General features: G+C 50.8%; 1 long non-coding RNA gene across 2 annotated transcripts; it reads left to right on the forward strand.

The window, feature by feature from the left end:
* Positions 1-391: 391 nt before the first annotated feature.
* Positions 392-11,089, forward strand: LOC104982132. Of its 2 annotated transcripts, none has more exons than XR_824469.1 (3): positions 392-873; positions 5,439-5,578; positions 10,874-11,089. It is a non-coding gene; the product is annotated as an uncharacterized LOC104982132 (long non-coding RNA). The 2 variants fall into 2 exon arrangements; XR_824468.1 differs by lacking the exon at positions 392-873 and adding an exon at positions 2,938-3,667.
* The last annotated feature ends 2,202 nt before the right edge of the window (positions 11,090-13,291 follow it).

Consider the following 13,291-nt stretch of genomic DNA (forward strand, 5'->3'; position numbering starts at 1 on the left):
CACACAGGCAAAAAAAAAAAAAAAAATCCATAGGAGACATCTAGGTCTTTCCTGACTCCATGATCCCTTGGATTTGCCACCGCCTGAAGTAAGGAAGAAGCAATTCCAAATGCATTTTGAAAACTGGAAGGTCTGAGGGGGCCTTGCCGGGCCTCGTGAGTGATCTGTTTGCATGTGTGATGGGAGGAAATTCAGAAGATAGAAAATGCTCTGGTGTCTTGTAGACAGCTTATAAGCTCAGTGAGTACAGAGAAATGCCGCAGGTCACCGAACAGCTGCTGAAGGTGGATGGGAGGAGCTCCCGGCCTCCTCTGGGACAAAGTGCATGAAGTCCATGCTGGAATCACTCGGGAGACGCTGACAGTCCACCCCCAGCACAGAGGGAGCGAGAGATGTGCTGAGCAAAGACAGGCTGCAGTCGATCACCTCTCGCGAGAAAGCAAGCTGGAAGGACGGAGTCACCTGTCTGAACACGAAAGCCTTTGAGCGCAAGGCTGAGCTCTGTAAAACCAGGAAGGTCAGAAGAGTGAACAGACTGACCCTAAACCCAGATCCCAGAACCTGGGGAAACTTACTTAGTTTGGAAAAGACACACTTAGTACTTTCCAAAGAAGCCATTAATTTTTCACAGGAAGTAATTTCATGGGGCCCCTGATCATATAGTTAACACCAGGGAGGTTTGGAAGGCTTTAGACGTGACTAGTGGCTGAGACACAAAGTCCCGTGGAGGGAAGCAGGGCTTCACCCCCCTGGGGTCAGCCTGAGGAGCCCACGTGCCATCACCGTGGGGACAGAGTCCTGGGCGGTGGACCTTGGGCTTCTGCGATGACGACCTCGTGGGGAGAGGCTGCCCGGAAACGGCGAGCGCTGAAGGTAGGTTGACGGCCTATCGATTCAGAGGAAAACAACTTTCAACTTACTGGTGATGTTCCAAAACTAAGGAACACCAGACTGCACTTCTGCTCTTGCACGGGGACGAAGTGAGGAGCCAAGGTGTCTTTTCTCAGCCTCCCAAAGCGCTGACGGATGCTTCCCCCTTGGCCCTCCCTCAAAATATTTATGACTCATGAATGGTCTTTCCCCTGAGTGCCTTTTGAATTGTATTTAATCAGCATTCATTTATTTATTCATAGCAAACACTTATTGAAAGGCAATACATCGATAATGGGAGGCAGGTATTAATACGACGTGGCCTCTGCCCTCCAGGAGCTCATGGTCCAATGGATGAACTGCAGGTCGAGAGCCGAGGGCGCCGTGCAGAGCGTGGGCTCGGCCTCCACAGGCCGGCGGGCCAGCTGACCGCCCCTGGCACCTGAGACCCATTCCCGAGGGCTCCTCCGGTGTCCAGACGTGTGGGGTCCACACCCTGGGAGCAGCCCCAGAGGTGGTGGGCGGGGGAATGACGATGCTGTGTGTACATGGAACATAAACTCTCAGTGAAGATAGGGTGTAACTTGGGTGCTCTGCTCCTCGAGGGGCGGCTGACGGAGCAGGAACCCGGGGGGAGGCAAGGACAGTGATGGGAGCTCCATGGACCCGGGGGACCACGGTCCTGACTCCGTGGAAGGAGATGCTCCTGAACACCGGCGGTCATCTGGGCGGATGGGAGGTGATGGGGACCAGGGTGCTGGCCGCAGGGCGGGGACAGGAGCAGCCCTGGGGAAGCGCCCCTCGTGGGTCCGCTCCCTGAAGGCCGCCCCGAGCCTCGTCCTCGGGAGTGACAGCTGCCGCTCTGCTCGGTGGTTCAGCTCTGGGGAAGCGGTTCACCTTCCTGGGGCAGGCTCTGCGCTGCCTGCGCCGTCTCCTCGTCCCAACCCTGTGAGGTGGGCCGGGAAGCTCCTCTCATCCCCAGTTCTGCGGAAGTGTCCACAGTGAAAAGCGATGTGAATGGAAAACTTGCGAGCTGGCATTTTAGCTGCGTTTTGCACTTCGTTTCCTGGTTGAATATCAACCGCCTGCCCAGACTCTGCAGGATTCGATCAAGGATGGTGTGAGACTGGCCTCAGGGGTCCTGGGCGGGCGGTGGTCGTGGGCCCCTGCTGGGGGATGGGCCCCCAGGGTGTCAGTACCAAGGACTCAGGTTGGGGGTGACCTCTAGGGACACTGCACAGTGGGCGTACACAGGCCAGAAGCAGGCAGGAGTCAGCGAGCAGAAAGGTGCGTCCGTCCCGCGGTGGCTGAGAGCGAGGCTCTGCGGAGAAGAGGAGGGGGCCTGGGCTGCACACAGAGCACCCGCCCTGGGCCAGGCCCCCGAGACCCCGGTGGGGTCGTGGGTTTTTTCATGCAGCTGTGCAGCCAGGACTGGAAACGGCGGACAGTGCCAGCAATCCAGTCCTCTGGGGCTGCTGGGAGATGTTACTCCTGCGCTTAGTAGGTGCACAGTTAGTGTGGTCGCCTCTTATCTTTTATCTCCTGCATCATTTAAATATACGACAATGGCTTTTCTTTCCAACCATCTCCCATGTGTGCTACAAGCCTTGCAAGAAATGTGTCCTTGACTACAATCCGGTGACCTATGAGATCAGTGCAGAAGAAAATCATTTTTTAAACATCATTTTATTTATTTTGCCAAAATTGCACTTTTAAGTCTGCCGCTGGCAGGGACCGCAGCAGCGTTTCTAAGCATTATCGCGAAGATGACGCTGGCGGAGGGAAACCTGATCTAAAACACCCCTTCTTTGATATTGATTTAATATCAGAGGACCATTTTCTCTTCATCTCAACCAGATGCTAAAAGGAACTTGAGGTGGATAGAAAGGACATTTCCTGAGCGAGGTAATGCTCATTAACCTAAAATAAACAACAGCTTTTTTCCTTCCTTTGAAATATCTTCACGCATTTTTTATGTATATATAGAAAGGAGCTTGTAGCTGTGTGTTGAGACAGCAAGATTTTAAAGGATAAAAATAAACGCGAAGGACACATTTTTGCCTGTTTATGTGTGACCTTCATTCTTTGCAGTTTTATTGAGATATAATGGTCAGTAACACCGTGTAAGGTTAGGGGGCAGGACAGGAGATTTGATACATGTATAAATGATCACCTCATCAGTGAGTTAACAAACCCACCACTCTAAACAGTTTGCATTTGTGTGTGCATACTTGTGGCAAGAACATTTAAACTCTGTGGTGCTTAGTTCAGTTCAGTCGCTCAGTCGTGTCTGACCCTTTGCGACGCTACGGACTGCAGCACGCCAGGCCTCCCTGTCCGTCAGTCTCACAGAGTTTGCTTGAGCTCATGTACGTCAAGTCAGTGGTGCCATCCAACCACCTCGTCCTCTGCCGTCCCCTTCTCCTCCTGCCTTCAATATTTCCCAACATCAGGGTCTTTTCCAATGAGTTAGTTCGTGTCTGTAGTGTAAGCAAGTTGCAAATATTCGACACAGTTTTAATAGTTTTGGTTCCCGCGCTGAACACCAGATCCGCAGAACTCATGCCTCTTATAACTGAAAGTCTGCATCCTTTGAGAAGTACTCCCTCCCCCATTTCCTCCACCTCAAGTCCACGGAAACGAGCCCTCTACTCTGTCTCCATGAGCTGGGCTTCCGGGATTCCACGGTTAGGGAGACTGTGCGCGTTTGTCTTTCTCGGTCTGGGCTTCTGGGATTTCACGGTTAGTGAGACTGTGCGCGTTTGTCTTTCTCGGTCTGGGCTTCTGGGATTTCACGGTTAGTGAGACTGTGCGCGTTTGTCTTTCTCGGTCTGCCTGGTTTCACTCTGCACAGTGCCCTCCGACCCACCCCTGCTGGTGCCAGTGGCAGGGTCTCCCCTCTCTCTTGGCTGAATAGCATCCGGGGGGATGTGCTCCGTGTCTTTGGTCCACTCATTCCGATGCAGGCTTAGTCGCTTCCCGGCCCTGGTTAGTGTGGATCAGGCGGCACTGACCACGGAGCCAGCAGCTCTGAGATCCTGACTCCACCCCCTGCAGATAAATGCCCGGAAGTGGGGCGGTCCTGTTTCGATTGTCGCGGACCACGCCCCGTGCTGGTTCCGCAGTGGTGGCACCGGCTTGCGTCCCCGCCCACACCGCTCGGGTCCCTGTGCTGCGGCTGTTTCTGACTTTCTGATGCTGCCCATCCTGACAGGTGGGCAGCGTCTCGCATCGAGGCTCTGACTCGCATTTCTCTGATGACTAGTGAGCTCTTTCCTTGTATTTGTTGGCCATTTGTATGTCTTCTTTGGAAGAACGCCTCTCAAGCCTTTTGCCCATTTTAAAATCATATTATTTGTGTGTTTTGGTTGCTGAGTCGTAGGAGCTCCCTATGTATTTTGGATGGTATTTGCTCACACTGGGTTCAGAGTCTTCCCTTCTCTGCCATTTTCTAGAGGCGGTTGGCTGAGGTTTACTAGTGAAGCCATCTGGCTCTGGATATTTCCTTTTCAGAACTTGTAGTGCAAGGTCAGTTTTTTAAGAAGGCCGTAACCCTATTCAAGTTGTCCACTTCATTTCGGTCGATTTTGGCAGTGTGCATTCTCGGGGGACTGGCCCCTTTCTTCCAAGTTGTCACACGTATGTGCCTGGTTCACAGAGCTCCCTTTTTGTCCTTTAGTGACCACAGCCTCTGCAGTTATGTCTATTGTTTTGTGCCTGATATTGCTGATTTTGTTTTCTATTCATCTTTTTCAGGCTTTCTAAAGGTGTGTCACTTCTGTTCATTTTTAAGCAGAAGAACTGTGTTTCATTGATTTTCTTGATGTTTTTCTGTTTTAAATAATATTGATTACTGCCTTTATCATTTTTTTCCTCATTTTTCTTGTTTTGCACCTGTTTTGGCCTTCTTTTGCTAATTTCTTGAGTTGGGAACTTCTATTACTGGCCTGAAGCTTTTCTTATTTTCTGAAGTTTCCCTGTCAGCGCCACGTTAGCTGCATTCCGCAGATTCTGACGCGCTGCACGTTCATCTTCAGTGACAAAGTAGCTGTGGGGGCCTTTCAGTCCCATGTGGCCTGCTTATATTTCAGCAAGGTCAAAATGTTACAAAGCATGTGTTCACTTTGTAATTAGAAAAATGAAAATTCAGTGTGACGTGTGTCTTCTGCCTCCTAAGTCATCACGGAAGATGCCAAGTCTGACACCAGGGTCAGAGAAACGGCCGAGAGTCGCGGTGGGGAAAGAGGGAGCAGAGGGCACGTGCTGGGCTGGGGCGGAGGGGACAGTCCGGCCGCACCGGGCAGGGACGGCTTGATGGCCTCTGTGTCCGCTGGGCTAAGACATCCGTCTCTAAGACCCTGTCCAGCACCTGAGAGGTGCTTGCGAGGTGATCAGACTTGGACTCAGATTTAGGACCGCAGGCTCTGAGGCCAGAATGCTCTCTTTTAGAAAGTGAGATGAAAGACAACACAGTCTTCACTAACTGACAATAATCTTCCACACCGACAACATGGCTCTGGAAATTTCACCTAATATTCGTGACATTGTTTGTGACTCGTGTGTTTCAGATGGGCAGCAGAGCTTTGGACAGTGACCGGCGCACCCTGCAGAGAAAACCATCCCTGCTGTGGAATCAATAATCTCTGCAGACCAGACTCTTGCTTGTTGATTAGATGGGAAGTATCCGCCTGCAGTGCAGGAGACACAGGTGAGCCCGATGTTGGGAAGATCCCCTGGAGGAGGGCATGGCAACCCACTCCAGTATTCTTGCCTGGAGAATCTCATGGACAGAGGCGCCTGGTGGGCTACAGTCCATGGGGTTGGAAAGAGTTGGGTATGACAGAATGACTAAGTACTATGACTGTTGAAATAATTTTATATATTTAGAAGTTTTGCTACTTTTCATCTTTAATTTTAATACAAGTAATAATACAACATTCGCATACATGTAGTGCTGAAGTAGGTTTCCTTTTCAAATAGACTCAATGAAGAAATTAATCTGTTGTTCCTTTTAATGTAATCTTGAAAAATTCAAATAGTGAATTTTTGAATCTACTAGTAGGCATTCCATAACCTCTTATATAAACTCTAATTTTCAAACGTTTATCAGGTATTTTTTTAAACATTAACTTGTTGAATCCTCTCAAAGTTTGGCAAGGTGAATATGTTCATTCTATCTTAAAAATTAGAAAATTGAAGTTGGAATGAGAAAGCTGCTCGGAGCCATACGTACACTAGCAGGCACTAAGCCCATCTTTCTGATGAAGCCTCAGTACACCTCGCCATCTCCTTTCTCTTACTGACGGCAGGTGAAACAGTCTCAGAAGCATTCTGAAGATGAGATAGACTCTTCCAACATCATTTTTGAAAACAGCATTCAATTCATTTGACACAGCAAAAACACACTCCCGATTAGCTCTTTGCAGTAAGGCAGGGGCTGTGGGCCAGATAGAAAAGTGAAGGATATAACCGCTAGGTTTTTTCTCTAAAGCCGGTTGACAGGATTAAGTTGCAATGCCCAGGTACCACGGTGGCAATTCCCCACTCTGAACAGCAGAGGGCAGCACTAGCCAGGCTCACGGAGACCGTCCGCAGTCCCCCCCATCACCTGGCTTGGTCTCCCGATTACCCGGGTGTAGCCCATCTCGGACCTCTAGGGGGCGCTGGTGGCCCGGCGCTATAAGGACAAAGAGGGGAGTCCTCGCTGGTCCTCTGAGGGTTTGCAGAATGGAGGAAAGAGTTGAGAAAATTCTGAACCAAACTACATTCTCTCCACCTAGTGATCCTGTCAGATTTCTGCATCCCACGTAGTGAATGCTTCCTTCAAAAATGTTTCTACTGTATGTCCTGCAGCAAGAGTTCCAAATCATTTCCCAGGAACAAAGAACCTTAAATTTTCACACAGCCCACAGGGGACTTTTGGAAAGGAAACAGCATTCACTGGGAAGAAAAAATAGCATGCTGCTTTAAAAAAGCATACAGAGACAGCAGCTTTGACATGGCAGATGTCAACTGGCAAAGAGTTTTTTTTTGCTTGTGGGATCGTCATGCCCTGACCAGGGACTGAACCTGGGTCACAGCAGAGAAAGTGCTGAGTCTTAACCCCTGGGCCGCCAGGGAAGCCCTGCAAAATGCTTTAATACACAATTTTATCTTTAAGAAGTTTTTATCTTTAATAAGTTTTATATTTATGTTTTTATCACCTAATTTTAAATGAAGTGTTAAAATTAGAAGTATTAATATATTTTATGTTAGCGTGTTCAGTTGTGTCTGATTCTTTGCAGACCCATGGACTGTAGTTCAGATGGCAAAGAATCTGCCTGCAATGCAGGAGACCCAAGTGCAATCCCTGGGTTGGAAAGATCCCCTGGAGAAGGGAATGGTAACCCACTCCAGTATTCCTGCCTGGAGAACTCTATGGACAGACCGTGGGGCCCCAAAGAGTCAGACATGACTGAGTGATTTTACTCACGCACGCACTCACTCATGGACTGTTGTCCACCAGGCTCCTCTGTCCATGGGATTCTCCAGGCAAGAATACTAGAGTGGGTTGCCATTTCCTATTCCAGGGGATCTTCCCAATTCAGGGATTGACCCCATGTCTCTTGTGTCTCCTGCACTGGCAGGCAGGTTCTTTACCACTAGCGCCAGCTGGGAAGCAATGCCCACCAGACTCCTCTGTCCATAGGATTTTCCAGGCAAGATACTGGAGTGGGTTGCCATTTCCTTCTCCAGGAGATCTTCCCGACCCAGGGATTGAACCCGGGTCTCCCGCATTGTAGGCAGACGCTTTACCGTCTGAGCCACCAGGGAAGTCATTTTATAGGCCATCATTCATCAATCAGGGATTTAAAATCACATTCCAGTTAGTTATTTAGGCTTCTTTTACAGTTACTCTAGGTAGTGTGTGAAGAGCAGAAAGAACCTAGCCTGCAAGAGACATGAGTCCTAGATGCTGCTTGACCACTTGGCACTGTGCCAGCCTAAGCAAAACCCTCAACTTCTCTGAGCCTCAGGCTCCCTATTTCTACAGCTGAGGTCACAATATCCTCATCAGGGAGGCCTGGCGAAGAGAGCTGTCTCAGAGCACAGACGGAACTGATGCAGATGCTCAGGGTCACTAACCAGAGCTCAGCCTGGGTGGCATTCAGCTGTGCTCCCCTTCGCAGTGTGCCTGCCTTCACCGTCCCGGCCAGGAAGCCACGGTTCCAGTGTGGCCGAGCCTTTGCGGTGTCCCGTGGGTGGTCCACGGCATGGGGGGGAAGCGTGCGTGCGCCCACACCCTGCCCCCCTGCCCTGCCCCGTGGTGCTGCCTGGCTGGCCTAGGAAGTGGAGGCGGCCCGACACCCTGCCTGCTCAGGAGACGGGCTGTGAGACGCCATCCCCAGGGACGCGGCTCTGACAAAGACTCAGCGTCTGGGTCTCTGAACTCACAGCTTTCCAAATGGACTTCAGCCGACAGTTCGGGTCCAAGGCTGACTTCACTGGCTTTAATGTTCTTTACGTATAGTAACAAAGCGTTTGAAAGCAACAGGACTTCTGAGATGGGGGAGAGGAAGGTTCATCACGTGAACTGGGCCATGTCCTTACACAATGCTCCGTGGCCATCCAGGGCCAGAGGAGGACTGGGCGTGCAGATGCTAAGACATGAATGCACAAAACAAGTTTGCTGGAGGAGGACTTCTGGCGGCCCAGTAGTGAAGACTGCGCCTTTCAATGCCAAGGGCTCAGGTTCGATCTCTGGTTGGGGAGCTGAGATCCCATACATCTCACAGCCAAAAAACCAAAACAGGAAACAGAAGCAATATTGTAACAGATTCAGTAAAGGCTTAAAAAACGTCCCCGTTAAAAAATCTTAAAAAAGAAAAGACTAATGGGGGCTGTCCCTATGGGCACAATTATGCCTGATTTTTATCCTTCAGGTATTTTTGTGGCTTCTCAATTTTTCCATGTACATTTGCTATTTTGGGGGCAGAAAAAAGTCTACTTTAAAATAATCATATGTATATATTACCACTGAAATAAAAACAATTTTGTAAGTTAATACATGGAGACGATTTCCCCAACTAAAAAGATGACAAAAGAAAACTCTAGAAATACAAAATGAATGCTTAAATTGAAAATAAGAAGCCACAATGCCAAGACACTAAGGAAAATGGGGTAAAACCCAATAAGACCTAGTAGAAATTAGAACAAAGCATTTGGCATTGACTGGATTGTTTTCTCCCAGGAAAATAAGAAATCCTATCGGGTTACGGCTAAAATGCTGTTTGGAGTTCCAGAAATAGAGCTTAGGCAGTGATGTTGTGTCTGGAAATTTGCTCTGAGAGCCCAGGGAGAAACAGTGATCTGGTCAGAGACAGTGGATGGTCTCACGACTAAAGAGCTGAGGGTCGGCTTGGAGCAGAGTCAGCGGGACGACAGTCTGGCTGTAAAGGGAGCGAAGTCAGTCTCTTCCCCAACCCTCCACCACCCCCCAGCCTCTTTGTGTACACGTCACCTTCGACCCCCATCTGTAAACAAAGGTGAAAAAGTGGGCAAGATAAGTGGGTGTTGTTCGCGTGTAGGATTGCTATACTGAATTCTTTTTTTTAAAGGTTTATTTATGTGTTTGTTTATGGCTGCACTGGTCATCACTGCTGCACGCGGGGCTCCCCAGTCCTGGCGAGCAGGGGCTACTCCCTACTGCGGTGGGCAGGCTTCTCTTTCTGCGGTTTCTCCTGTCGCAGGTCACAGGCTCCAGGCACTCTGGCTTCGGTAGTTGTGGCTCACGGGCTTAGGTGTCCTGTGGCACGAGGGATCTTCCGGGACCAAGGATCAAACCTGTGTCCCCTGCATTGGCGGGTGGATTCTTTACCACTGAGCCACCAGAGAAGCCCTCTCCTGAATTATTAATGGCTTCTAAGTTTAAAAGCAAAGCAAAACAAATCTACCAAACATCAGTTCAGTTCAGTTCAGTCGTGTCCGACTCTTTGCACGCCCGTGAATCACAGCACGCCAGGCCTCCCTGTCCATCACCAACTCCCAGAGTTCACTCAGACTCACGTCCATCAAGTCAGTGATGCCATCCAGCCATCTCATCCTCTGTCGTCCCCTTCTCCTCCTGCCCCCAATCCCTTCCAGCATCAGGGTCTTTTCCAATGAGTCAACTCTTCGCATGAGGTGGCCAAAGTTCTGGAGTTTCAGCTTCAGCATCATTCCTTCCAAAGAAATCCCAGGGCTGATCTCCTTCAGAATGGACTGGTTGGATCTCCTTGCAGTCCAAGGCACTCTCAAGAGTCTTCTCCAACACCACAGTTCAAAAGCATCAATTCTTCGGCGCTCAGCCTTCTTCACAGTCCAACTCTCACATCCATACATGACCACAGGAAAAACCATAGACTTGACTAGACGGACCTTTGTTGGCAAAGTTATGTCTCTGCTTTTCAATATGCTATGTAGTTTGGTCATAACTTTCCTTCCAAGGAGTAAGCGTCTTAATTTCATGGCTGCAGTCACCATTTGCAGTGATTTTGGAGCCCCCCAAAATAAAGTCTGACACTGTTTCCACTGTTTCCCCATCTATTTCCCATGAAGTGATGGGACCGGATGCCATAATCTTTGTTTTCTGAATGTTGAGCTTTAAGCCAACTTTTTCACTCTCCTCTTTCGCTTTCATCAAGAGGCTTTTTAGTTCCTCTTCACTTTCTGCCATAAGGGTGGTGTCATCTGTATATCTGAGTTTTATTGATATTTCTCCCAAACACAGAGAAGTAGTAATTAAATTACCCACAAAGAACAAAGACTTGCCTAGTTTGAGGAGAAGGAAACTCAGAAACAGCCCCCTTACAGCCCAAAGGCAGCCGTGGGCGCTGCAGACAGCGCAACCACTCTTGGGAAGAGCTTCTGTGACGGCTGGTGAGGGGCACTGGGGAGCCAAGGTCAGGTGAGGTCAGAGTGGACGGACGAGGTGTGGTGCACTCGGTTCTTTCAACAAGAATCCCAAATTCATAAAATACCTCAGCTTTTGTTTTTCAGATCAGAAAGTGGGCAAGGAAGAGTTAAACCACCAGCCCTTGTCAGGAGCAGAGGCTCCAGACAACCTGCCTCTGGTCTCCAGGCTCTTCCTGCGCTTTAGTAAGTCTGTTGCTTTTATAGAGAAAGTAATCCTTCATGGAAATGCAGTGGGCTTCCAACGTCCTGTTACGTCTGTAACTTCTAAACCGTAAACTGAGTTTGCACACAGGGAGGCTTCCGACTGCAGACCTTGCCTTGGGAATATCCTCACGGTAATTTTGTATTTACGTTATATCCTGAGTGTGAGCCCCGGGGAGGGACTGTGCGGGTGTGTGGTCTGTGCAAACTGAAGCGTTGAGTGTAGGACGCTTCAATTCTGTGCTTCACGTTACACAGACCTGCCCTGTGTGTCCCAGCTGTATCTTTAAAACACTCTCAAGCCAATTTTACGTAAAAAGAACAAGCAGTGGGGTCGTGCACGATGGGCTCTGGGTCTGTCCCGTTGCCTTGGGAGGCTCAGCAAACAGACCGTCATGACCAAGAGCAAATGCCGTTCTCCACTCTGCAGAGATGAGCTGAATTCTGCTGCTGCCAAGGTAACGCAGGATATGTATTTATAGAAATGAGTGAGCCGTCCAGTCATTTCGTGTGCTTCAAATCAAGCCCGGAGCACAAAACCCCAGCCCAGGAGAAAGAATCTATTCGAACTGCCCGGGAGACACCAGCGGCCACGACCGCTCCTGGAAGGTTTGTAGCCGAAGGTTCTGTGGCCCACAGAGGCCCCCCCGCTTGTTTGTTCCGCAGAAGGGGGCCAAGCTCTCTGATCATCCAGAAACTAACTTCTTTTTTTCAAACGCTTGATCAGATTTCTCCTTTGCAGCGTTCCTCGGATTCCTCAGGACTGAAGGGCTGAAGACCCAGGAGCTGCTCCAAAAGGTTATCAGCGCTCAGGAGTGTCTTAAGGATGGATTGAAACGGACCGCCCTTGGGTCCTGCCACCCGGATGTGAACCCTGGGTCCACCCCCGGCTGAGACCTCGGCAGAGGGACTCATGGCTTTGGGGGGCAACAGGGGGAATGGGACGGGGCTTGTGGAGATCAGCGAGGGGCTATTCCGTGCTGGACACAGACAGCAGGTCGCGGGGCCCATCACAACCCTGGCAACGCTGGGCCAGGTGGTTGTGCTGGCCTGGTGGGCACCATGACCCAGCAGTCCCTGCGGAGGGGCCCTGGGGGTCCTGAGTAGACAGAGGCGGCCTGGGTCCCAGTAGCATCACGGGCTCTGGGGCACTGGGGCCAGCCTGGGCCTGGAGCAGATTTAGCCTGGGTTTATCAGCCTGATTTAGTCTGGGACACCTCAGCCTGATCTCAGCAAGGCGGCTGTGACCAGTGGTAAAGCCAGATCTTCACTCCCTGCCTGGGTATTGGACCTGGGAAGCCTGGAAGGGAGCCAAGAATCCTGGCCACCAGACCAGCAAAGGATGCAGGCTAGAAGCCGTTTCTCCCTGGATCTTTGTCCCCGTGAAAAACGCGTTTATCGTGGAGGAAGAAACTGTAAATGTAGGCTCAAAGTTCATTATTGGAGACACAGCACAAGAGCAAGTGGTGCCGCACACGCAGCGGCAGTGCGCTCGGCCGAGACGGATGCAGGGCAGACGCGCCAGAGAGCGAGCGCGCGGGCGCCCCCAGGGAGGAGGGTGCAGAGGAGAGGCGGCCAAGGCACGCAGGTCGGTCAGGTCTTCCAGGGCTTTGTCTCCCTTCAGCCAATTACTGGTTTCTTTTTCCACACCGGACCTACCTGGGGACCCCCCTGGGTGAGCACACCCGCCTCAGCCAAGATGGATCTCGGAGTGAAGGCTTCTGGGAAGAGCAAGACCCATCACGGCCTGGCACTAGCCCTTGACGTTTGACCCACAAGGAGCCTTTCTGCACGTATGTAGTGTCTCTTTTGTCCCAACAAGGGCGGAGCGGCGACCCCTTGACACTCACACGGGGTTTTGCGCTTCTTTGCCGTCGCCGTGACTACTGCCGTGACCCCTTGAGCCTTCACTCACACAGGGTTTCGCCCTTCTTTGCCGTCGCCATGACCACTGCCGTGACCGCCACCGTAACGTGCTCACAGAAGACACACGCTGGCGTTTGCCCTGTTTCTGTTGTGACTTCCGCCTCGGAGGGCGAGCAGGAGGCTGACTGTAAATGCTTCAGCTGGAGCCCACCTATCTCTTGTCTCAGAAAACGCTGGTAGCTCTAAGTATCCAGCCTGAAGCCCACTTGGTGCCCCGACAAATGCAAACGGGAATCCAATCTGGAGCCCATCTACTCCCTAAGTCAAGCCTACTGATGGTGCCTGGGGTGATGGAATAGGGCGGAGGGCAAGGGGGACAGGCAGGAGCCACTGTTACCTTCAACCTGACCCGAGACGTGTG

This window comes from Bison bison, unplaced genomic scaffold (genome assembly GCF_000754665.1).
Source record: "Bison bison bison isolate TAMUID 2011002044 unplaced genomic scaffold, Bison_UMD1.0 scf7180017864527, whole genome shotgun sequence".
NCBI classification, from domain to species: Eukaryota; Metazoa; Chordata; class Mammalia; order Artiodactyla; family Bovidae; genus Bison; species Bison bison.